This window comes from Corvus kubaryi, unplaced genomic scaffold (assembly GCF_017639235.1).
Source record: "Corvus kubaryi isolate FWS band 111438036 unplaced genomic scaffold, C.kubaryi_AGA036_p1.0 76, whole genome shotgun sequence".
Lineage (NCBI taxonomy): Eukaryota > Metazoa > Chordata > Aves > Passeriformes > Corvidae > Corvus > Corvus kubaryi.
Genome location: NW_024582063.1, coordinates 9,653,052 through 9,679,507, shown reverse-complemented (window position 1 = coordinate 9,679,507; position 26,456 = coordinate 9,653,052). Strand labels below are relative to the sequence as shown.

At 41.0% G+C, this 26,456-nt stretch overlaps 1 protein-coding gene across 1 annotated transcript in view; it reads right to left on the bottom strand.

The window, feature by feature from the left end:
• KCNH1 (potassium voltage-gated channel subfamily H member 1) overlaps nt 1–26,456 on the bottom strand; it is a 166,709-nt gene that overhangs the window by 49,420 nt on the left and 90,833 nt on the right. The gene's annotated exons all lie outside the window — the stretch shown is intronic.

The window sequence follows — 26,456 nt, the reverse complement described above, 5'->3', positions numbered from 1 at the left end:
TCATCTAGGAAATAATTCAGACCCCACAAAGTAACAAGCAAAAGTGCTTTTCCCTTGCCACTATTGCTATTTGTGAAAAAGCAAACTGGGAGAGACCCAATAGTTGCAATCTGCTGGCTTTGAACTACCCACTCATTGCTATTCACACAATTACCAGCCAATATGTGCATTTCTATTTCTCATTTCTTCTTGGAACTAATCTCTGGGCTGAATCATAACCACATGAAAGATGACTTTTCCAAGACAGCAGCATTTCAAAATTTAGTGTGTGCATCAAATGTGGCTTGCTTATTTTGATCACATTGCTTTTACTGAACACTCTCTCTGAATTACTGCGAAAAACACCCCACCCTCTCTGCTGTTCCTGTAGTCAGTGGACTCTCTGCAAACCACCTCATAATGAAAAAAAGTAGAAAGGCTTTGGTTAAAAGGTACTTTTCAGGAAGTCTGTCAGCCTTCCTCAGCTATAGCAAAACAGATCTGATTCCCTACATTCACTTCACAGGCAAAATGAGCCACTTAGTCTCAACCATGTGATGAAGAAGATACTGGTTATGAAGGTTTCGGGCAATAGTGAAAACACTTTTTAACTGAAAAATCAATCCCAGTATTTTAAAAGAAATGAAGTCCAAATGCTCCAGAAAGATAGAAGAACTGTAAGAAGTTCTTGTGAGATAGAAAGCAAGGTGTCCTCTTTGACATACCTACACACACGTCTCACCCAGACACTTTAATCTCCTATTGAGAGACAGGAAACCAGTGACTGGAGGTCAGTCAGGCATAATCCCAAAGGAAATTACAATATCCCTCTGTGTTCCCACCCTTTTAAAGGTGACTACTCTAGAGTATTACTAGGCCTGCAGTTGTACTACCCATGTTTTGGGTTTAGAAACAAGAAGTAAATTAATAAAAACATAAATCTGAAAACAACAGTGGGTTCCAAAATTATTCACTGTTACCCTGCTGGCACACAGATTATTTGTTTTTAATTTCCACCCAGTGAGCTGAAAGCACTACGCTCTTCCAGAATTTCTTACATGCACATCCAGCATTCAGCAGCTCACTCCTCTGAGTGACTTTGCATTGCCATCTCTTGTTTTCCAAAATGCCTCTGCTGTGTGAAAAATAAATAGCTTCCCTCCTTCACAGCACTACTCACTTAACATTGTGGTGTTAAATAAATATTAATATAAGACTAGACTCACACTGTTTTATTATGAGTAAGTGGTACCTTACTCTGCAAATATTTCCATTCTCTTTAACAGAGCAAGGTATTCCTCTGCAGAAGTAAAGGAGGCAGAGCCTGGCTCAGCCCAGCAGCATTTACTCCTCTTCCCCCCAGTTCAGCTTGGCCCACTAGTGCAAACACAGAAACCTGCTGCCTGTGGGGAAGGCAGCAGGGAAAGACAGCCCAGCAGGACACCACGCTGGGCTCAGAGCACAATGACACCCAAGCACATCAACCCCTTTCACCACAACACCGTGTAGAGCCCTTCTGTGCCTTCCTCTCAGAGAAGTGCATGTGAGCAAGGCCAGGGGACAGCAGGCTGGGCCAGAGACTCCCAACTTCAGCTGGCACGTAAGCTGGACCTACTTACCACTCAGGTACAGAACAGTGCGGCACGAACATGCACTTGTACCTCTTTTCTCTCTTGGGTTATAAGAAAAGAAATCCAACTCTCCTGCTTTTTGAGAAGGGGACAAAATGCAGTGTGGAGTCATCCAGACTTATAGGCACTTACCCACCTAACCAACTCACCTTGCTGCATATTGTCTGTTTGTAAAATACTCCCCTTGCTTCAAAGGCTCCTCTACTCTCTCCAGTTTTACTCTGTGATACATAAAATAAAACATCAAACATCATGCTACTCTGTGACATTTCTCCACAGTAAGAAGACTTCAAAGATGCAGCTTCTGTTGCTCTTATTTTCTGCTGCCTGATTTTTATGTTTTTTCTCATTTCCATTTTAAGTATTTGTATTTTAATGCATACTGTATTGAAAGATAATGTTTTTTAAAAGAAACTGTTTAAAGGTATTTAATAATTTGCCACATTCCATCTATCTAATTCATATACTGAATTTCTATTGAGCTTCCTTCAGTTTGTCTTCCTACATTGTTCTAGTAATAACAACATGCCAGCAACTAAAAGTAATACTTAGGTTCATGCTATACACAAGTTACACATTAAAAAAAGCACATAACTAAGAGTAAGTTTCAAAAGCCCACAATTTTCATATCTGTATCCCCCATTTAGTGCTACTTTCAGATTTTCTTCCCATTTTTATTACACTAACTTCTCTAAAAGTTGCTGACCATATCTTTTTCTTCTTTTGAACACGGGTCTCTGACTTCCCACTGTAAGCTCTTTCATAAGCCTGTGCTGCTTTGGGCTGGTATAGAGTTAATTTTCTTCCCAGTAACGAGTGTGGGGCTGTGTTATGGATTTGTGCTGAACACAGGGTCGATACCACAACAGTTCCACAGTGATCTCTGCTTCAACCATTTTAGACCTCTGACTGGAGACAGGCATAGATATGTTCCAGTTTCTCTGAAAACAAGGTCCAAAATATTCCAATCAGACAATCAAAGATTTGGCCACCCAAAAACCAGAAGTATCAGGCCATGAGTGTCCAAGCAATCTCTAGGAACACCTCAGTCATAGAAGCTAAGAGCCAAATAATGTATTAAACTGCACAGTAGTTCAGATTTCTTGAGAAGTGTCAGCTATCACAGTTAATTAATTCTGCAGAGCAATAGAGAAGGTTTTATGATTCTGCAGGTTAGCTATAAACATAGATTAAAGCTAGGTGAACATACCTGGAGTTTCTGAAATTGACAGTTTGGATCAAAGAAGACTAAAATTGCCTTGTGCCCATATTTGTCTGGAGTTTTGTAGTATTAACAAAAAAATAAAAACTGAAAAAAAAGAGAAAATATTTAAGCTGAGGGCTCTTTATGCTTTATTTTTCACTTTCTAGCAAGCAGTCAGAATGAAACTTTCAGAATTAAACTGATGATTAGATCACAGTTAGATGTTAAAGCAGTCAGAAGAGGTATGGATACAAACCAGAAACGGCAAACCCAAAACCTCTTGTACCAAGGTGTGCATAAAGGCTGCAGGGAGACCAACTCCTTCATAATGACACCTGGTTTTGCATAGACCCTGTGCATCCTGGATTTTGGCTAGAAGTTGGTGTTCCACAGCTGGGGTGGAGCCAGCCAGTGCTGCCACTTTGACCTGGCTCCCACTGTGGAACAGGTGGAGGTCTGATAGCTGAAAGGCTGCAAGGCAGCACAAGGACTCAGAGAGACAATTCAGTTCTTCAAAAGAGGAAAGAAAATCCCTCTTATCTGCCATGCACACTCAAAAAATGCTGTTTTATCAGGGAAGTAAGCTCCTGAAAACATCCTCAAAAGATGTACTTTGAGTCAAGAAAAATGCTTCATTTTCTTCTCAAGGATTTTTCCCCTAATTATGTTGTTTTGTGTTTTAATGTGTTTTGTGGCTTAATTGAACCATTATGAAATGAACACCTGACTTTGAAAATGTGAAAACAATTTTACATCATAATTTTTTCTCATCATGCTTTATTAGTCAAATTCAGCATGAAGCTGTGAATGACAAGCAGTCTCACACCTACCTTGGGGGCGGGGGAGAGGAAGAGAAGAGAGGGAAGAAGAAGGAGGAAAGCATGAAGGTTTCTACAGAGAGCTATAAATCATTAGTGTCACATTAGAGGACAGGGAAATGTTGCTGATCCTCTCTTCTGATGAAGAGTTAAGTGGTATTGAATGGTATTAGCAGGTTCAAAACAAGAAAGGCAGCTTTTCTCACACAGCTGACTACTAATCTTTAGACCTCCTTGCCATGGACCTTACGAATTTTTCAGTCTTAGTTTTAAGAGGACTCAAAAGGTACCAGGACAAAGTCACAGAAGAAAAATACACAAAGGATTACTAAATACAAACAGACTGCTGCTGATCCTCTCCCCTAATTGGTTGGGTGCCAGGAGATTATTCCAAACAGCGCAGTGACATTTTCCTCCTGTACTTGTGCTGTCCCCTAGGCAGTACCACTGGACACTGTCTCACACCAGACACCCAGTTAGATGGACCTCTGAGAGGAGCAATCTCTCTGTGCTTGCACCTGTGCTCCTAAGCAGGTTGAGTAAACATTTGTTGTAAGACACCAACACAGCCTGAGCCCCATAACTGTGTGTTGCTATCCTGGACCATGCTTGTTTTCCCCTGTTTTACATAACTGAGAGAAAAGCAGAAATTCCACTGGCTTTGCAAAACTACATTCCCCCCAGATGAAGGTTTAGAAACCACAGCATGCAAATACATTCTCAAAAGATGTGCTGGTAAAAATGCAAGCACAAGCACTCTCATTTATCAGGACAAACTGAATGACTGCATGCACAATTCTGGAGCAGGAATGCACCAAAGCCATGCATGGTAGTGCTTGCAGACAGAAAGGACTGTGCAGTAACCCTGGAGCTACCTCCACCACCAAGTGTGGATTACAACATTGTACATCAGCTTTTCACCAGGCCCAAGTTTATCTTTATATATTTTATGGCAAACAGTTATTTGCACTTACTGTGTTCAGGCACCATTACTCTGCATAACTGACAACTGACAATATACTTTGGACTTAGTAACAAGGAGTGCATATTTCCTAAGAACATGACACAAGCTTTTACTAAGGCAGCTAACATAAAACCCCCAGATGTCAGTTTCAGCAACAGTGTAAATTAAAAATTCCAAATAGTCTCAAAAAGGAAAGAAAGAATTCTATGTCCGGGATTTATACTTAACAGACTTTATCTTGACATGCAAAATGGCTTCTATTATGTTGCTTTGTAATCTTGAAATTCTAATACAACACAAATCCTAGGCAAGAGCTGGAAGTGGACAGCATATGTCCCTGCAAGATCTTTGGACTCTACTCCAAACCTATTCCTTCTGTGCAGAAGCAGAAGCCAGAAAGAGGTGTGATTTATTTCTAACAGTTTACAGATCTATTAATTCTTACTAAGCAAACATGTTACTGAAAAGCTACGTGCAGCCTGCTAACCTTTATCAAAATCCTTCCTTACTTCAGTGCTCATAGGCAAGGCACTGCCATCATACAAAGATCTGAGAGAAAAGCAGAAGGATGTTTGCAAGAGGCACAAGACTTATAGGAGCGATTGTTATTTGCACTACAAAAAAAGAGGCTCAACATAACAATGACAGATTACAGGAGCATCCCATTGTGATTTCTGATAGAATAAGAAACACTTAGTATTCAATCAGACATCTTTACTGTAATGTGATAGAAGAATGTAACAAAGGTGCAGAATCCTCCCCTATTCAGGCTGATGCACACGGCTGGAAAGAAAATCACATTTCTATTTTTGGTGTCTGTGACGTTGAGTACATAAGGTGCATGTAAGCCTAACAACTACCATTTAGTGATTGAAAACATTTAGCAGGCATGCTGACAAACTCTTCACTGTAGCTCTGCAGAGACAATGCCATGAAGGAGATTCAGCGTGAGAAGGAAAAGCTGGAACTGAGAGAAGAGTCACCAAGGTACAAGGGATGTTAGCACATTCCCATATGCTGCATCTGAGCCTGCTATCACAGATGCAGCTGAAGGCACTTTCACACCCCAGAGAAGGGTGCTGAGTGGAAGCTCAGCATGGGGAAAACCCATCCAACCCTAATTCTGCTCCTGAGGGGCCCTATGGGAAACAGCTGGGTACACCACCAACCAGACTGTCCTTGCAGGTTCACAGGTTGGACACTCCTCCTCCAGGCAATCGATTTTCAATCTCACAGCAAGTTGTTTTTTTTTAAAAAGTATTTTAATTTAGTGGCTGCACTGGAGACAGCAAAACTGTGTTGCTTGGAGTTCTTTTAGAGTGGCAGAGCTCTGCCTCACTCTCTGAGCTGTACCCAAGAGCTGGCAGGAGACTCTAGTTCCAGCCAGCTCATGGAGAAACCTCTAAAGGACACAATGCCGCACGACATCTTGAGGCCAAAGTCAAACTGCCACAACAGCACAAGGCACAAGTGAAATTAAATTGCAGTCCCTTACTCTCTGAAACTTTACCGTCAGATAAATGACATCACCACAAATTAGTCACTGTAAATGTATATGATTAAGTCAAGGTCAATCATCTCTACATTAGGTTGTCTAGCTAAGCATAGGATTGTGATTAAAGTAAGACTCAGAGATTTCTATAATTCAATCTTTCAAATGGCAGTTTTCAGTGATGCATCATTAAAAGACACACCAATACTGTGTAAAAATGGCTACAAATGCAGGTCTACTTCGTAGCTTTCTAGTCTAAGAGGCATTACAGCTTTCTAGAACTTCCACTTGACCTACAGTCTTTTTTTCAGAAAAGCCACACCAGAAAAGTGCCTAAGGACCTGGAATGGGAATCTGGCCATCTGGGTTTAGCACCTGGGTCTGTCAGAGGTTTCCTGTGTGAACCTTGGCAGGTCATTTAATGACAAGGGATGAACAGTAAGAAATATGTAGAGCAAAACGATTAATAAGGTTAAGTGACTTTTATGGGCAACCGGACCCTGACAGGCTTAGGAAACCCCACAAGGTACTGAACTCTTTTGTAACTTCCAACTCTTCAGAGTTCCCCATCACTGCAACACGAATCACGCATCCTCTGCCTTAACCAGTTCTACTTCAGAGCAATATCTTTGACATGCTGACTGCAACAGGCAAGTCTGAGGGTCTCATTTTGCTAAGGACATTTTACTGTTGCTGACCTGAAATCGTGAAATATCACCCTCACAACCACTGTCCTCAGCCCTCAGAGAGGGCACAGGTCAGCGGGAACTTCTCGGCACCTTGCAGTAACATGCATCACTGCCCAAACCCAACTTTTTAAAAAATGAAATCTGGAGTCAGAATAGTGTCAGACAAGTAAATAGTCATCACTGGCATATTTTGGGTTCTAGGGCAGATCTCTTCAAGCTGAAAAACAAAGTAAGTCTGTGGTGGTTGGCATAGCAGACTTAATTCATCTGCTTAGGAGCAGTCTGTGAGCAACACTCCTTCGACCATCTCACCTGTCTGACTGAGATTCTGTTCTTTCCTCTTTGATGCTGAGCTTGTCTACTCATCTCAGTTTATTCTTAATTAGACTACAGACTGACACAATTTCTAATCATTGCAGACCACCAGTGCAAATCCTCCGTACCGTGATCTTTCGTGAAAAAGGCATATACAATCTCAACTTCTCACTGTATTCTCAAGCAATGTAAAACCTTGCTCAGTTTCCCATTTTCTCCCCAGCTCTGTAACTTCCAGAGGTATGTTAAAAGTATTTCAGTTCTAGGGAAAAACGCTCATAAAATCTTGTGTTCATTGGTATGGGATCACTTTGTCCTGTGATCAACTTTCAACTCTCCCCCAAGAGAGAAGACAAGACAGGAGGCATGTTGGGCGTTTTACCAGATGGCCTACACAGGAAGCAGGCCCTACACTAAAAGCATAATGCAAGAAGATGCCCAGAACCTGAGAAAACAAGAGACAGAGCAATGGCAGCATGACCCAGAGCTCACTGCAAGACTGCAGAGCTGGCAGACCACAGAGGGGAAAAAGGCAGCGAGAGACAGCAACCCTTTTTTTTTTACAGGGAAAATTACTGGAACAGTTGAACCTATCAGGTTGCTGCTGCCAGAACGGGGGGAACCTCAGTAACCTTCTCTCCACTCCAGCAGCTTCTCCACCCCTGCTTCCCAGCCACCTCCTGTCCCTTGCTGATACCCAATGGTGCTCATCAGACTGGAATTCTCATGGCCCCTCCTCTCTCTCTCTGCCACATCAGTGAACTGAATGTGGCTGTAGACAGGGTCTGAAGAGTGCCAGAGCTGCCAGACACAACAGAAGTGACAGAAGAGTGAACCAGAAACAAGGAGAAGGAGACAGCAGGGATTCCTTGCTCTCAGCCACTGAGATCTACCAGATTCAATCAAGTCACCTCATGCAATTTTAAATTATTTGGAACTACTCAAGCTTTTAGAATATAAATTGTCTCTCAAAGAAAGAACAACCTGAGAAGGCCTCTGTGTAACTTTTTGCATCGGTGGTATGTTCCAGAATCACACAGAAGAGAATGCATTTTCAGAAGATTACAGCACTGCTGGAGTGCAGAAAAACTATCCCTCCAAGAAAGAATATAGAAAATCTCCCTACAGTCATGAAATGTAATCCATTCATCATTGTTCAGTGGAGATGCAAAGCTGTTTTTATTGTGAATTACTAAGATCCTTATTTCTTTATATACAGAAAAACTCCATTTTTCTCAATACTCACAAAAGCTCCTCAGGTATGGGATCTCACAGAAGGAATTGCATGAATGGCTCCTTACCCTTCCCAGAAAAGTGGAATGCCTAACAGGGCAATAAGAATGATAATAGGTCTCAAGCACGGAAGAAATGATCACAGCTAATGAAGAAGAACTGTTCTAGGAGAGGAAGGCAATTCCAAGTAGGCTTCAAAGTGACTTCCTGCAGTTCCCAATACTATTAAGGGATGATAAAAAAGAAACTTGAGTAAAGATAAGACAGATGAAACAAAGAGGGTGAAGATTAAAGAGCTACTAGGAATGGAAAGGACAGGAGCTATAAGCAAAAAGAAAAGTGATTTTCTAGCTTTCTTAATGCACAAAGTACTGGGACATGTATTGAAAGAGGAGGACGTTTAAAAGGAGTCGTTCCAAGAGACACCACCACGGCTGTGCTTGTGCAAGAACCAAACTCATTAGCAGATGGAATTAGCATTAGGAAGAGGATGGAGGAAGCGCCCTGAGGCTTTTCCCTGCTCGGCTCGGCCAGTAGGTGTCACAGCAGTCAATGCTATCGGTGCACAGCGACTCCAGGCCACAGAGGTGTCTAGCTTGGAGAACGCTAAATTACTGTACTTAAAATAAATCGGCTTTAATTAAAATTAAAGAAAAAAAAAAAGGAGTCATTAGTCATTTCTATTACTTTCTAGCAGATATTTCAAGTATCCTTAAAGAGTTTGGAAAGAACGCAAACAGATTGCCAAACATGTCTGCAAATACCACAGCTCTTACACCTGCACTTAGGGCTTTAGCGAGGTATTAAACACTCCGTGCTGGCACAGGTTAAAAGAACAGAGATGTTTGCTGCCCCCTCCCCAGCTGTATCAGCCAGCCTGACCAGCACACACCACTGAGGTTTGTTCCCAGACATGCCTGGTCTGAGAGCTACAGCTAGAAAACATCAGGCTGTCACAACACGAACATAAAGTCAGAGCAGTATGACTTGCAGAAGCAAGAGAATTTTAAATAATTCTTAAAAATTTTCTACTTCAAAGGAAATTAAGAACAAACACATCTAGGAGAGCTCCTTGGGTTTAGCTTCTTTTTTCCTGATGTGAATGCTCCAGCAGCAAAACTTCAGGCTGAGTGTTTTCCTACCCTTTACCAGCACTAAGGGAAGCAGATGGGCTCTAATCATGCTCAGATATAGCAAAGAGAAGAAAAGCATATGATGGCATCCCCCATCATGAGTCTGCCTTTATGCTTGCCAGTCAGCTGTGCACATATAAAGCAATCATGACTTTGTTTGGCATTTCCTCTGGAACATATGGTGATTTACTATGCAGTCTCCAGCATGTATTGACACTGTTTTGAATCGCACTTAAATCCTTCCCTACTACACACAAAAACATAAATACATGTGGTTTATGTTTAGGGTCCTGTCTACCCGACAGCAGAAGGGTCCTACCAACAGCTACAGAGCAGCTGCCGACAGCCCCCCTGTCCCCAGTGACCAGAGATTTCAGTGGGAGGAAAAGGCTTTGTTTTGGAGGGGAGACCATGACAACTTGCTGCAAAGCAAGACAGCTTTAAACAGACCACCTGTGTGCCCAGAGGACCCCCACTGCCTGGCTGAGCACACCAAGTGGTTTCTGTTTATCAGCATCCAGTCCTGCTCTATCCTTTCTGCCTCGTCCCACTGAGTGGTGGGTTGCATAATGATCCAAAAACAGATCACTAAAATATGAAAATTATTAGACATACTTAATAATAATCCCTGCAGCTAAATTTTTCATAGCAGGCAATTGGCTGGCAGGTTACACAATAGAGCATCCAAGATGTGAGTCAGAGCAAAAAAAGAGAGAAGCTATAAGAACATCAGTTAAAAAAGCCCCACAGATTTAGGCAGTGCTCTCGGTTCATTACCAAAATGCATCAACTGTGACAACTGGATCTTCAAACCCTGTGCAACTTTGGAACAAGTAACAGTTTTCTTTTCTCACCAGTAATTGAAGAGACCATCCAATAATTAATCTTCTCAAGCCAGGAAACACACTTTTTTCTTCAGTAGCACTGATATGAGGAACACAACTTAGATTTAACAGAGTTACTCAAATTTTGTAAAATCAAGACAAATACCAAATAAAATGCCCTATGAAACATCAAGATTGAAACATTCTTTCTTTGTATGTTTTTCTCAAAACAACAGCAACAAAAAGGAAATCCACTGGATTGCCACAGTGTCTGCTGATCTTTACACAGTCATATTTGTAGCACTCCTGAAATACTGAAGAGAGGAAACATAGTTCATCTTTTAAAAGACAGAAGCAATTCCAGTGAACGACCCTTTAGCCCTTCACTCCTAAGGAAAATAACCATACTGCCCACAAGATGCATCTCATCAAGAAAATGTAATTAGGTATAATTACTTCACCATGCTTTTAAGAAGCTAGTATCATTTCCTGTTCTTGGTGCATAGACTCCACCTTCTTTAACATATATGCACTAAAAAACCTGACCAAAGTAAACCAGGCTACTAACCATACATTCACTTCTCCAAGGAAAAGAGATGAGAAAAAATAAACTACATAAAGCAGATGTTCAGATGTTAGTGGGTTTGCTTTGTGTTTCACCAAAAGACACTGGGATAACGAAGTGGTAAAGGCAGTAAGCGTCTTCCTAAACTTGGATAAAACTAGGGAAGAAAAAAAAAGCAAGTCTTTTAGTGGTACAAGAACTGAAATGAATCAGGTGAAAACAGGTTTTTAGAGCCTGAAAAAGTGCAAAAGCAAAATACCCACCTTTAAACGTTTAATCTTGGATCTTTAATCTTGGATCGCATTAAGCAAGCCAGATAAGAAGCACTCATGATTGCTCAAGGCACTTGGGTGAGTGGTTCCCTCACCCGGAGCTCCCACCCTTCTGCAAAAAGCTGCTGCCTGCTGGCTTCCAGCTCCAGAAGACTTACTAAGGCCCAAGAATGACCTAAACAAGAGTGCTTCACAGTATCACACTCAGTCATCAAAACTTTGGTTTCAACAACGGCCTTATCAAAACAGGTTTATCAGCTAAATTTAGGCTATTGTTGTTTTTCAAAGCCCCTGCTCCAGTCTCACCTAATGCTGCACTCATGCAGATCCCCTCCTAAAGGGGTAAGAAAAAGCTTTGGTGTTCTGCATTCAGTTACAAGCTTTAAATTTCAAGCTTTATAGAGCCCTGTAACTCAGTCCCTCACAGTGTAACTCACGCCAGGTTGTAGAGGGGAGATGTTCTCTGGAAAGCACAGGTTTCAAGGGAAATCAAAGGGGAGCTCCTGCCTGGGTGGCAGCACTAGAATCATAATCAAGGAAATAAAAGGAGCTTGATGGCACCCTAACAAGCATGAGTCAATGTATTTCATGCTTGTCTGCCATCAGGAAAGGCAGAGACACTTTACCAGTGCCCAATAAAAGAGCAGTTTAATTTCCAATGTCTAGCAAGCAGCTTGTTCCAAATCTGTTGTTTGCTTCATTGGAGTATAAAACAAAATCAAAATTAAATCATTTGTCTGTTTCTCTAAATCACTTAGGATGTCTACAGGCAATTGAAACTTTTTAATAGGAAACAAAGAATATTTATATTGCAAAACAATCTTAAACAATTAATACTATGCTATTAATATTATGCTATTTTTCTGCATTTAATGCAAGTTGCCATATCAATACCCTAAACAAAAAGTAAAATGGGAAGCTTCCTAATGCAATCATGATTAGTAGGTCTTAAGATAAGCATGTGGGAACTAAAGAGCCACGGATCCAGGAATAGCCAAATAACAACTAACATTAGCTTCCTTTACATTACAAAGGTAATTTGTTTAGCTTATCATTATTATCGTTATTACTGTTGCATCTTCACACCCTACTCCCATCTGCTCAGTCTTGCCTTACTGCCCATGCAGAATTCACATTCAGCATTTACAAAAGAGATTAGAAACCTCTGGTTAAAGAAGGATCAGTAATTTCTTCAGTAGAAGTGTTCAGCACTGGTGTCAGATCCATTTTAGGAGGCTCCCAGACATAAGAATTATTCCTATTTGTTTGTTTGTTGCACAGCTCCATGAACCATGAAATACCTGGCACTGAACTGTGCTTGATTTCAAAGCAAGAGTTTTTGCTATGAACAGGTTGTGCTAGAAACCTCCAAATAGCTGAGAAGAGTAATCCTTTGTAAAAATCTTATTTTCTTCCATCTCAACTAGCTTTGATGCTTCTATGGTAAAACTACAAGTATTCACTGTCAAACTGCCCTTTCAGAATGTTCCTGAGCACTGCATATGCCAGATGGCCTCAGGCTGGAGCACGAATGTTGTCTTCTCTGCTGCTGCCCAGCCTGGTGTCTCCAGCAGGCTCTACCTGGTCTTCACTGCATCCCTGAGAGGGGACCTACTGCCACAGACACCATCCCTTGGCAGCTAAGGCAACTGAGTCTCATTAACACATTGGTTGTCCACACCACTCGCACAATACAAAGCAGTCCTATGGAAGGGACCCTGCCTAGCTCTGCTACCTGCCAGCATGTGTTCAGGTAAGGTGAGGGAAATGAAGAAAGAAATCAGCAGCAGGATAGATCCAGATCTCTGAGAGGTCAGCCTTCCTTACCCGACTCCCTAGGCTCATCAAGGACTGTACGTGAAAAGCCAACCACCACTGACCTCTAGGTGTTTGTTCCAGCAGACCTGTTTGCTCACGTGGAGTAGAACCACCCTTCTCCCTGCTGCCTCAGGCTTTTTCTTCCATCACTGTCTCCTGAGAAGGTGCTCCCACAACTCAGAAAATGACATAGCTCATGAAGCTTGAGATGTCCTGCCTGTCTTAAGGGACACAGCTGGCCCAGGTCACATTCAAAGGCTGCTCAGAAGGTGTGGGGCTCAGCTGCTGGTGGGCAGAACACAGCAAATCACACATGCAGAGTAAATCTCAAAGGAAAACATGACCTGGCATTGTGCTCAGGCAGGGGTAGGCAGCATACATGGTGTGACGAGCCAGTCTCAGATCCCAAGCACACACAGTTGCTAAGTGAGTCTGGGGAGTCTGAGCAACCCACAGCTGGCATTCATCCAGCAAGCATGGAGCAGCAGCTTGATCACATGTTGTTTTTGTAAGGTGGGAGGGCTGCAGGATGCAAGTGTTATATCTATTCTGGTCCTTAAAGCAGCTTTGTTGCTCATGTTCACACAGGAGGAGCAGGAGCATAAGGATCAATCATGCACCATTTGGGTACCACCTGGAAATACCAATTAAGACTACTTTTGATGGCCACCATGGCAGAGGCCCAGCAGCATGACCTCTCCAGTGGGAGACATGGGCTTCATATCCATGCCACACAGCTTTTGAAGCAGCATTTTTTACAAGGAGTGTGGTAGATCAGTGGTCCAGGTTGCCCAGTGAGGTGGTAGATGCCCCATTGCTGAAAACACTCAAGGTCAATTGAATGGGACTCTGAACAAGCTGATCTAGTTGAAGAGGTCCCTGCACTGCAGTGCAGTCAGACTAGATGACCTTTAAGGGTCCCTCTCAACACTCACTATTCTGTGATTCTGTATTGGGTCCCTCAGGCTCAAGGATGTGTTATGGTAGCCATAAGACACGATGCAGTGGGTACCACATCAGACTTTCTAGAAGACACTGTGTTGGTAGGTTAAGCCTTGGGTACTAGAGCAACCTTGGATACACACAGTTGAAAAAGGACCTCAAGTGCAGTTATGTCACCAGAAGATGCTCCTGACTTTTTCATTTTCTTCTACTGGCTGCTTTAGTAATATTTCTTGGAGATCATGAGAGTGTAGATGTTGCTTTACTGCAGCTTCTATCGTCAGGAAGGAGTAGCAGACAGGCTGTCAAATGGTGAAGTCTGAAGGGTTTCTTTGGGACACAGCTAGGGGAAAAGTTGGTGAGACAATCTGAGGTTGCTCTTTACTGTTTTTATTGTGTCCACCTGGTCTAATAAAACTCTGAAACACTGAGCTGTCTCTATCCCCAGTCACCAACTGCTGTCCTATAGCCTTGTGGATCACAGAGCACCAGCTGCTCCATTCATCCAGGTTTTTTCACCCACCTCCATGGAGAGATACCAGATGCTCCACTCCTCTCCTGCCTCTTTCTCTGTTTTAACATGCTTCTCTACTGAGAGGCTCTCTTGGTACATGCAGCATTCAACAAGGGGAAGAGGGACAAGTCTGTGTTTGAAATACCATTTTTCTGGCCTCTCCTGACAACCTTGTCCTTGTTTTCGCTCACTCAGTTGCTTCCTTTAGCACACTCGTATGGACTATTAAATCCTTACAGGCTGGGTTTTGTTTCAAAGCAGACACAAGGCCCTTTGCAAGACTGCAGCACAAAACCAGAGTCTGCTCTTCCACTACACAAAGCATAATTCAACATACTATGCCACGTGCTGCAGACCTTTGAATGTCTTCTACACAGAGTAGAACATATGACTAGAAAATGCTGGTTCCATTCCTCATTGTCGCTGAGGGTCACTGTACAAGACAGCAAGTCACTTAATCCTCTACATTTCGGTTTCCTTTTACATAAGGACAATAAATCATTCAATCTTATAAAAAAGAAATAAAGAAATATAGTCCCATATGAGCTCTTTGGATGAAGTGCTCCTTTTGTATACCTTAAAATATCCAGTAAAGAAATTCCAGCATGTAATAAAATGACAATATTATTAACAGTAATTTGGTAGGAGCCTTATAATTCTACAAAGTGTGCCTTTCTGAACAGCTCTCTGAAGAGCATAATGAGGTTTGGAAAATCTTACTGATTGGAAAATGTGGTGAAACAAGCAATATGCAACATTTAGTGAGAGATTCTCAGAGAGCATACCAAGAAACACCCCCTCAGTATTTTTGAAGTTATGCCTTCACATCTCTAATAAATATGCTAGATATAAAAATAACAGAGCAATTGCAAATTTAGATGAACTTTTATAAATTTTGGAAACATATTACAAACCAGAACCCACAGGTTTTCCAGACTCCCTTTGTGGCTGCATCTGTGTTACAGAATGGTTTGGGTATGAATGCTGAAGGTCGTTTAGGAACCATTTTGATTGTCAAACACAAATGACCATTTTCAAGGTTGCTGAAAAAGACCACTGTAATGCTTTTATGTTATAAAATATAACTGATCCCAAATGACATCCCAAATAAAAGCTTTCCATTATGACTTCTTCCATTCACTCCCATGAATTTGTCATTGGACTAAATGTGAATCTCCTCTTTCAGAAAGGGTACAGGATAATCACTGAGAACACGTAAGCCACTGAAACTTTTACTCCTACAAGACTTACTGCTTGAGCAATTTGAAAAATGCAAGCAAGGAAAACCGAAGGTTAATATTTCCAGACTACACCAAATTTCTAATGGCAAAGCCAATATCCATTTGTTAGAGCTAACACTATTTTCTTCCTCTGTTATTGCTTTGCAACTTAGCATGACCAAAGGTTACAACATCCTCATATTTCCACTCTAGCCAACCATCTGATCAAGTATGTGATGGAAGTCAACAGCAATTTTGTTTTCATTAATCAAGATAATAACTGGCAATAAATAACATCTTTGCAGTCACTGTGAAGTAACAGCAAAACCTTGAAAAACAACAAATTGCACGTCCCCCTGCTTAGAGGAAGACTGCAACGTGCCTCACTTCTGCAGCACTGGATACAAAGTATGCTGAAATTTACATGACATTTAAATCTTATACAAAATCGAGGCATCAACCTTGAAGATGGGAGACACAGATGTATCTATTCCAGTCAACCTGGGTATACCATTAGTTCTTTTTGAAGTATTTTGTCTGGGTTTGGGTTTGTCTTTTGGTGTTGGTTTTTTTTTAAGAACCAATGTAAAAAAGAAGGTTCCAAAAGGGGAATGTAAATCTGTATTTTCACACAAAGACAATGTTTACACAAAGTAAATAATCCAGTGTATTACAAAATTATTGTGGCAGAAATTTTCTTGGATTCTCTGATGTTAGCTCTGTAAAAGAATAATGAAAAAAAATCTGTTGTGTAGTATATTTATTAGAGAGCATATGGGAGAAATGACCAACCATGAAGTATGTCAGAATGGTGGAAGCACATCCTCTGAAATTTTAAGAGGGAGGCACAGTACCTTTAGATGAATTGAAAGGCAAAGCCAGGTTGGGGAATGCTGGGGAAACGGTATAGATGTGGTTTGCCAAAGTCACAAGGACTTGGAACAGTGCATGTGTGGAGTGTTTTCTTTCTGTGCTTGGAAAAGATGCCAGGAGATGGTGACAAAAAGAAGAATCACAAAGGTATATGGTATTAAAAGCACAAAGTATTAAAGTCCAAACACTTCTTTAATTGGGTATTGCGTTTTCACATTCATAATGCTGTACTAACTAAAAATGGATTTAGCAGACTTAGCTCCTGATAAAAATCTGGTGAAAACATTATGCAGTCTCACAGCTGCATAGACAGACAACGCATTTGGACCTGTGGTTAATTAAGATCCCTTCATGTCCAGCTGCATGGCTGTTTGTGGATAGTGAAATTCCCATTCCAAGTCCTATAAGGACAGCATTTTGAGACACTGAGTATACTCAGAGTAGCCTACCACTGTATGCTCCAGCTTTAGTTGAGGGAGGTATTACCAAACACACTGTATACATGTGTGTGTCTTTATATTCTCATATATACAGACACAAGATGCTGAAGTTCACGCCCCATTTTGTAATGTAAAAAGCAAAAGAGAAAATTAATGGGAACAACAAAAAAACCCCATTAAAATAGGAAGAATATTAATATTTTCAAGTAAAGCTGAGTGTAAGGCCCCCCTGCAGTCTGCTAATTCAGAAAAATTACTCAAAAAACACTTAGTACATTCATTTGTATAGGGATTTTACGTTCTACATCAGTGCCAGGTATCACATTTCTGTTCGAAAATCTGAATCCAAACAGGTGTTTGACACAACAGTGCACTTCCTTTTGAGGAAGGAGTCATACACAGTTTGAGCAAAAACCCAGTTGCTGGCTGCAAAATTAATACCAAAAGAGAGGGGATGATTTGTGATTCTACTCTCAATGTATTTCTCAAAGTAAGTTCTTATACTGAGCCACAGCCCAACACACTCCTTAACACTTGACTTTAGCTGAAGGAATAGTTGGTAGCTGCAGTTATAGCAGACAACTGGCAAGGTGCCCTATCAAGTTTTGTTTGCAATTGGCTCATTCCCATGATGGCAAAGAGTACTGGACTTCAAATTCAGAAACTCTCACAAGGCCGCACCTCGTCGTTACTCCACTTGAGATGCAGCAGTCAAACACTCCAATGTCACACTGGAATGGGCAGCAGCCTGTAGAGCAGGTTGACATCAGACACCGTGTTACCTGCATGACTGCTCGCAGCAGGCCTGAGACTAAGGAATGTGGCACGCTCCTGGCTATTCTCCCCCAGCAAGATGCTTGTTCAGAGGCAACTAAAAGGGTGGTTGTCAAGGATGGATACAGGAAAAACATCAGTCATCTACACACAGAGGTTAGTTTGACCGCTCAGTGTTTACTGTTTATCTGCTCTGAGATCAAGCTGGGAAACTACTTTGGTTCGCACGAAACCTTAACAGGATTTGTTGGATTTAAGGTGATCTAATTCTTTTATGCCTGTCATGGGGCATAGCAAATAGAGCCCTCAGAGGAACTATGGAGACCTGGCTCAGGCAGAAAAACAGGGAAAGGACCTCCTTTGTCTCGCTGTCCAAGAGCTCACAGTTACAACAAAAGTCTCAACATTTAAGCAAGAAAATAGCAGACCTGTAGGTAGGGTTTGGTCTGGAGCCAGGATCACAAAGCCTCTACACAACACTAGCTGCAACCTCCAGAACGTACTTTCTTTTACTTCCTTTTTTGTTTTCCCATAGGGGGCAGTTATTTCAGCTTTCATTGCAGTGCCAAAGAAAGGATCAATCTGATCACTTAGATTACAAAGTTTGATTACTCAAGGATGTAGGTTGGCCAATGTAACTCAGCTTTCATATTGCAGTTACCTACATCCTCTCTCCTTCATGGAGTACCTTGAACAGGTTGTGTTTGGATCTGCAGTCCTATGAGTTCAGCTCTTAGTGACCCTAGAGAAGACCAGAAGGTCAAAGCTGTTATGCCAGGAAATCACCCTCTTTTAGTAAGTTTATCCTGCACCCAGCTGCTTCCCAGACCAGAAAGATCATTTTTAGAAAAAAAATAATACAGGAGGGTATTAAGTCACTGTTCTGTCTTTGGCTTGGTCATTAGTGCTCCACAGTGAAGCACCAGGCCACAGAGGTTACTATGTCATTGACATAATTAGTGCAGTTATAATACATGATAGAACATGGCACACAAATGCAAAAAAGTCTGGGTAACAGCATGAATATATTAGAAAGAGTGTGGGACATTGGAATTACTTGGGAGCTTCAGCAATGATTCAGTCACTGTACATATATATATATATGTATATATACCCACAGACAGATACGGCAGGCACCAAAAAACCCCCGTATCTTATTATTTTATTAGAAATACAGAAAAATGTTCAATCTCTGGCCACTCAGTCATGGTAAGCAGAAGACTGCTTTGGAGAAAGGGTAGGAATTCTTTGAATTCCCCTGGAATGTCCCCTCTTTGCAAGCCTGGTGCAGAACTGGACTAAGGCACCTCATTACACTTGTCTGTGGGCAGGTGGTGGAGTGCCATGCACATATTGAACACACCATGCAGACAGACTACACATATTACACTTCTATTTCTCTAAATCAACACAGTAGTAAGAAAAAGGATGAGTTTAAATTTGGGATTAATCCTTCCTACTGTAAAAATACTAGCAAGAATTTCACTGTTTTCACAATGAAGACTAGATTCCCAGACTGTGTAAGAGCAGCTACACTGTCTTTTGGATTATCGTCTTCCGTCCCTGGTGGTGGGCCAACATTTAGAACTTCCTCAGTTCCTAGGAAATTCATTTTCTATTTTAAAAAGGCTTGGGGGAGCTATTCTGGGGAATCCTCATTCACGCCGAATAACCTTTCTCTGTATTAAAATTATTTCTACGTTTTAGTCTACGTGGGTGGAGGAGGGTAAAAATCAAAGTGATGCATTTCCTTCTGTTGGGATAAACAAGCTGGTGTGGGTGGTTGTGCATGTTAAAATGAGACAAAACCTTTTTTTAACGTCAACTTTCTATTACTCATCTGAAAATAGCTTCACAAAAGCTAAATGTGCCTTTTTTTAAGGATTAAAAGAGTATGAAAACAAATTTTATTTTAATTTACCATCAACCTTGTTACATGTATTTTCATCTACTCGGAAAATGTCTTTCCAAATATGGAAAGACTTTATGAACACTAAAGATTTCAAAAAGGTCAGAATTTTTTCTTTTATATTTAAGGCTGAGTATTTTACGAGTCACTGAGAAAAAAACTCTTTCAAAAACAACTCAAGCAGGTCTCCTCAAAACATGATAAAACAAAGCAAGCATCAATTCGGTTTCTGGATTAATGAATGAAGTTCTTAACCTCAATTTCTGGTTGACCAGAACCCCTTCTGTTTACTGCACTTTTCTTCCAGGTACTGACATATAATTGGAATGTCTTTATTGACATAACATTGACATAGTTTTCCGTACTTAGAAAACACATTGTGAAATAGCCAAAATTCTGGGTTTACAAATTTAGTCTGCACAAATATAATTTCTAATTCAGTGATCAGAATGCAAATGATAGTTAAGAATTTAGTGACCAGCATGGGAAAACTTGTAAATCTACAATAGCACAGAACAGGAAATACTCTTTTACTGAAGATACTTCAAGGCAGTTATGGTTTTAGTATCAGCTTCATAAAAGAACCATATTCTTCCATTTTAAGGTGAATTGGAATTTGAACTTCAGCCATACAAGCTCTTCCATCAATTTTATTGATGACTATTAATACCTATTGATGACTGCATTACTTTTAATGGAATTTGCTAGTGAATGGCCTATCAGAATTTCAACAACGTAATATTTCTGTGAAGAAATACACAGCTTGCTTTGTATGGCATACTAAGTTACTTCTTTATAACAATTGTACAGACATTATACTACAGCACCTAAATGTATGAAAATTACTCATTATTCATAGTAGCAGAAGGCATCTCAAACATGTGATGAATTCATTAAATCAGTTTAGAAGGGATTAATTGTTTAAGAGCATTCTAAAGAAGCATTTTGCTACTTACCCACAGAGCTTTATCTAAGTCCCAGCTAAAATTTACATTACAACATATAATGTAGTGAGTAAAAGCAACAGAACAGTTTTGTTGTCTGTTTTGGGTTTATGTAGCAAGGGTTTGATAGCAGACAGGCTGCAGAGGTGGCTTCTGTGAGAAGGCACCAGAACCTGTCCCCATGTAGGACAGAACAAGTTGTGGTTCGCCCCAAGGTGGACCCACCATAGGCGAGAGCTACATACATATCCAGTGTCAGTAGCACCTCTGTGGTAACGTATTTAGGAAAGAGTAAAAAACACTGCACTACAGCAGCTGAGAGAGAGAAGTGAGAATAAGTGAAAGAAACTTGGCAGAAACCAAGGTCAGAGAAGATGGAGGGGGAGGAGGTACTCCGGGGCTGGAACAGAGACTTTCCTGCAACCCATGGTGATGACCATGATGGAGACTGTGGAGCTGCAGGTTGTCCCCCTCTGGCTCGTGGAAGCCCATGGTGGGGCAGATATCCACCTGCAGGCCACTGAGGGGGGCCTAGGAAGGAGCAGGTCTTCTGGCCAGGACCTGTGGCTCACCAGGAGAGCGGCCCTGCAGCAGGCTGTTCCTGAAGGACTGCCCCCGTGGAAGGGACCTGCACTGGAGCAGTTCCTGAAGAACTGCTGCCTGTGGGAAGGACACACACTGGACAAGTTTGTGAACTTCCCTCTGCCATGAGAGGGACCTCACACTGGAGCAGGAGAAGAGTGTGAAGAGAAAGGAATGGCAGAGAACAAGCGTTATGAACTGACCACAAACCCCATTCCCCACCTCCCTGCACTGCTCAGGGGAAGGAGAGAGAAGAGTTGGGAGTGAATTCGTGCCTGGGAAGAAGGGAAGCGATGGGCAGAAAGTGTTTTTTAGATTTTTTTTTTTTATTTGTCATTATCCTACTCTGATTAACTGGTAATAAATTAAATTAATTTCATTCATTCAGGTTTGTTTTGCCCATGACAGCAATTGGTAAGTGATCTCCTCGTCCTTATCTCAATCCACAAGCTTTTAATCTTATTTTTCTCTCCCTGTCCTGTCAAGAAGGGGGAAGATAGAGAGGCTTGGTGGGCACCTGGTTACCAGCCAATGTCAACCCACCACAGCGTTTTAGAACTTCTTAGTTACTTGTGTTTTCTATGGTACACACACATCCCCACTACGTAAACTATTTATCTGTAGCCAGATCTTCTTCTCTATAAGCACAGGAGCCTAAGGCTCCAGGTCACATGCATTAAAAAGAACAGAAATAAGTTTAGAATTTGGAAGTTTTGGAAAATAAAATTGAAGATGATGTGGCTGAAAGGTAATGGAGTTGCTTTGGCTTGAGCACAATCACATATTTCAATAATCGCTGTAGGTGTATGAACATTAAATGCTCTCAGTTCATCAAATCCTTTCCAAGTCTGGGTGTTGAGGCTTTACCTGGAGGGGTCCAACAAACTACAGAGGAGGAGAAGGAAGAAATCCAAGGGCACATCCTCCCGAGAGCATGAGGTTTCAACTCATTGACAGACATAGCACTAAAACCATCCATAGAAGATGCACACACAGCAGGCCTCAGAGCACTTTCGGTACAGAGTGTAAAGCCTATTTGCCCAAAAATCTGTGGGCTAGCTAAACAGTTCTCTGTTAGAGACAGATAGAAGTTCAGATGTCCAAGGCCAGAGAAAAGATGCAAAAATGCAATATGGAATCTACCAATGATGAAACAGAATAAAGTACCTTTTGTTTAGATTGACATGGAAAAACTGTGAATACAAGAACATCCAATTCCCTGAACAACTTTTAAAAAGCAGCATGGGAAGGAACACAGTGCTTAACTGTTTATTTATATTTGGACAGGTTTTTTGGAAATTGACAACTTTGCCTCCTGGACAGCTAATTTGGCATAATTCCCAAGCCACAGGCACTTCCAGACATACCAGTCATGTCCAATGTCCTCGGTTTTCAGTGCTGTAAGATGCGTGCCTGTCAAACATCAAAATCCTCTCCCCACAGGACTTGTGGGATTGTTTTGGTGACAAACACAGGAGAAAGAAGCAGGCTGTCAGTTTGACCATCATCAAATGGGACAATATTCTAAAATTAAAATCTTTCTCTTCTCAGTGTAAGAAAGCTTTGTTGAAACCTTCCAGCAATTCAGGCTTTTGTGTAGGAGAAAGAATTCTGGGATACCATTTCAAACCTCTACCACGAAGAAGGATTTTAAAACTTGTCATGCGGAAAGGCAGAATGTAAGGCCATGGACTGCCTCTCTGAAAACAAACTGCTGCCAACGCCCCCTGAGATTTAAAATCACGGCTTGAGGCACTCCTAGCTGAAATGTATGATTTGAGAGACGTTCTCTCTCTAGTTAGAGCTTACACTATCAAAAGAAGAAAGATTAAGCTAATGCTGAAGAGGAAAGTACAATTACATTTTAAAATTGCTTTTTGAAAAAGATGTTGGGGACCTGTCCACTGGCACAGTTGGAATACCAGAGAATAAACACACCACTACATGTACAAAAGCAAGCAATCTTACACTGCCAAGAAGAGAGACTGTTCTGTTACAATCACTGCTCTCTCAAGTATGTTCTGACTAGGAGCTTTGGCTCTAACTCACTAAATCATGTTTGATTTGTAAAAACACAGAACGTTCTTTGCCGCTTCTTTCACTCTAACAAAATCCCAGTAACATACCTACATCCTACTGTCTTCCTTCTTTCATATCAGGATACAAGTAGCTTCTGGGAAAGCTACTTGTGCTTCCTATCATGACACTCCAAAGTATTCAGAATTAGTCATTTAATCTCTATCCAGGCTAAAACGGCTTACTAGAGAAATCTCAGCTTAATAAATTATGTATAAGAATTCTCCCTTTTATGTAGTGCGAGCAGTCATTTGAGCTACAACATCATTTATGGCTGCAGCAGAATGAAATGAGCAAATACACTGTGGTACAACCCAGTGTAAGTTAATACTGGTCACAAAGCTCATACACATGGAAAGAAGCAACTGCTAAAGCCAGAACATTTCCCAAAGGCCTTTCCCATTCTTAAAGAAGGTGCCAGCAAACTTGCACCCCATCACATGCCAAAGACAGAGACAGGTAAGTTATGCTTCTACGAACCTGGAGCTACAATGTCCAATTTGGAAACCCAGAAGTGTTTAAATATTTGGTGGGAGAAGCCAGACCTCCATCCAGCCTGTGCATCCTGCTGCCCTCCTAATCTGCAGTATTTCTTTTGTCTAGCATACCTTCCATGAGAGTGAGTTTGTGACTTGACTATCCAACAATACCCCCCAGTGTCTGCACTCTGGTTCCTCTCCAAGATTCCTAAAATGGAGAGAAACATCAAGTTAACCTGCTTTAATTTCAGAACATTGTTAGAGCGAGTATTGCTCTGAAAAACCTCTATCAGCTTCCTTTCAGCTGCAAAGTCTTCAAGTCCAACATACAGCCACCTGCAGCCACAGACTGCAGTTTCAGTTTCTTAGCACGGTGGAAAGAGAGATGCAGCAGATGATTCTCCCTCTGTTCCCACTTAGATGAAAATTTCAATGACTGGCAGCAGAAGGAGTTAATTAAAGGTCTGCTTTCTCTTCTCTTTTAGGAAAAATAAAAAGTTTTCTAAGTCTGAGCTCCAGTCTGAGGTAACTAGACAGCTAATAACTTCAGCAGGGATTTTAGTCACTTGAGGAAACTGCTCAGGGAGTCACCTGACAGCAAGCTGACACTTTTAAAAAAGAGGATATTTCACTGGTATTTGTTGAGAAAGTGAGTGAAAGGAAACTGCTTTCACAGCACAGACAGGGACAATAATGACATGCCAGGCACAGAGCATTGGAAACTTTTCCCTTGGCCACAAAGTCTTTAAGCATCACAGGCAGTAACATTTTATACCTGCAGGCCTGTTCTAGGGAAGGCATAAAGGGGATACATGGACCAGAAGTATCCTGCCCTCCCAGCTCAGCTCAAACCACATTCAAGACAAGTAGGAAGACCAGCACAAGGAATGTTGCCTTTTACTTTGCCTAAATCCAGCTCTAGGTTTAGCTAAGGTCAAGACCAATTGACCAGTTAGGGTACCTTCCAGTGTGCCTGCATGTCTGCTTATTTCTGTCACAGCCATCAGCACGTGGATCCAGACCCAGTAACAGGGGGAACATCTCTTCACTGGCACTGAAGGGCCTGGGATAGGGAATCCCAGCTCCACCAGGGATCACTAGAGGAGACCTGGCACCCAAGGAATACGTTAATATGGTGAAAAAAATGGACCAGTGCTAGAGTTCACTTAAGCTGAGTGAAACTTGGCTACAAAGCACCTTGAGCTGTGTAGTGAGACTCAGTACCATGGCCAACTGAAGGCATATGTACCCTGAAGATGGGGACACCTCAGAGGAATAACCAAGTCTAAAAATGTGAGATCCTTCTGAAAAAAAAAATCCCCAAAGCTGCTTGTTCATGTATTTGGAATCTGTATGAATATATTTGGGAGGAATACACAGTATCTACATTTCAACTAGTTGAACACTTTTGGAGCCAGAGATGAAACTGTTTATTGAAATGAAAAGTGTAATTCTGGTATTTATACTCCAAAGGATATGCAATACCTTACAAATGCAACTAACAGAAGGTACCAGTTCATTTTAATTCTACAAAATTCCATTTGCAGAAATAGACCATAGAAGTGTTAGAAGCGACATGCTGGGGAGCTATTTCTAAAAAAAAAAAAATCACAGATATTTAAACCAGATTAAATTCTAAACTCTAAAAAGTTGCCTTTTAACATGCATTACCTCAAATCTCTAAAGTATTGTACCTTCCATGCATTTTCAAGAACATATATTATCCACATTACTTAACATTTGCATTCTGATTGCAATCAGCCTTCTTCTAATAAAATAAATAATGTTACAGTCTGTTAACCAGGAACCATCAAACTCTTGCCTCCATTATCAATCAACGCCACTTTTCTGCTGACTGCAACTCAATTAAAATCCAATTATTTGAATAACTGGATGGAAATTGCTATCATAAGATGTATGTTTTTATTAGGAACATTTTGTGTAGAAATTGACAGCACAGGAGTTGTGACACTATGATTAAAAAATGTTTTGTAACCTGGGCTGGGAAAAGCTATGCCAATAAACATGGAGGGGCAGTGTCACTTCTGGAGTAGGTATTTGATTCTAAAGTCAGGCCTTCTGGCTCAGAGCAGGTCCAAAATTATGTGATTCTGCTAGCATTACTATGAGCTGTTAGAAAGCTGATCCTTCTAAGCTTCAAAGGTTGCTACTTCTACAGATGATGTTAAAAAAAAGAAGTAGTTATATATTCTGAGGGCATCTTACCACATTACCCATGGAATTAATTATAAAATATGTCAGTCAGTGATACTGATTCTTTAGGTGATATCAATGTCAAATTCTTTCATTTACTTTATTTCTTACATTAACTAAGACCAGGTAAGGAGGTGTTTATTAACAGGACATCTCTCTTAATATGCTTGCAGCTGAATACCTTCATTTGAAAAAAATGTCTTAGAAGGAAATCCCCAAGTACAAATTTGTTTCTTAGTTTTTAATCACATCAATTTTCTACCAGAGCTCTGACTTATTTCACCAAAGTGTGGATAACACATTTTTCTTCATCCAACCCTAAAAAGCTGAATTCTTTGATACTGATAACATATGCAGATAGAAAATATCATCGCACTACTTTTACTTTCAGTATGCCAACTCTAAATATAAAAAATAAAATATCTTTAAAAATGTCTAGTTGTAAAGTCTAATTTTACAAAACAGATTCAAAAGATTAAAACAGTTCTATTTTTTTCAGGTCTAATTATCTAGGACTTACTTGGCACCTGAAATTACTATGGAGAACCATTT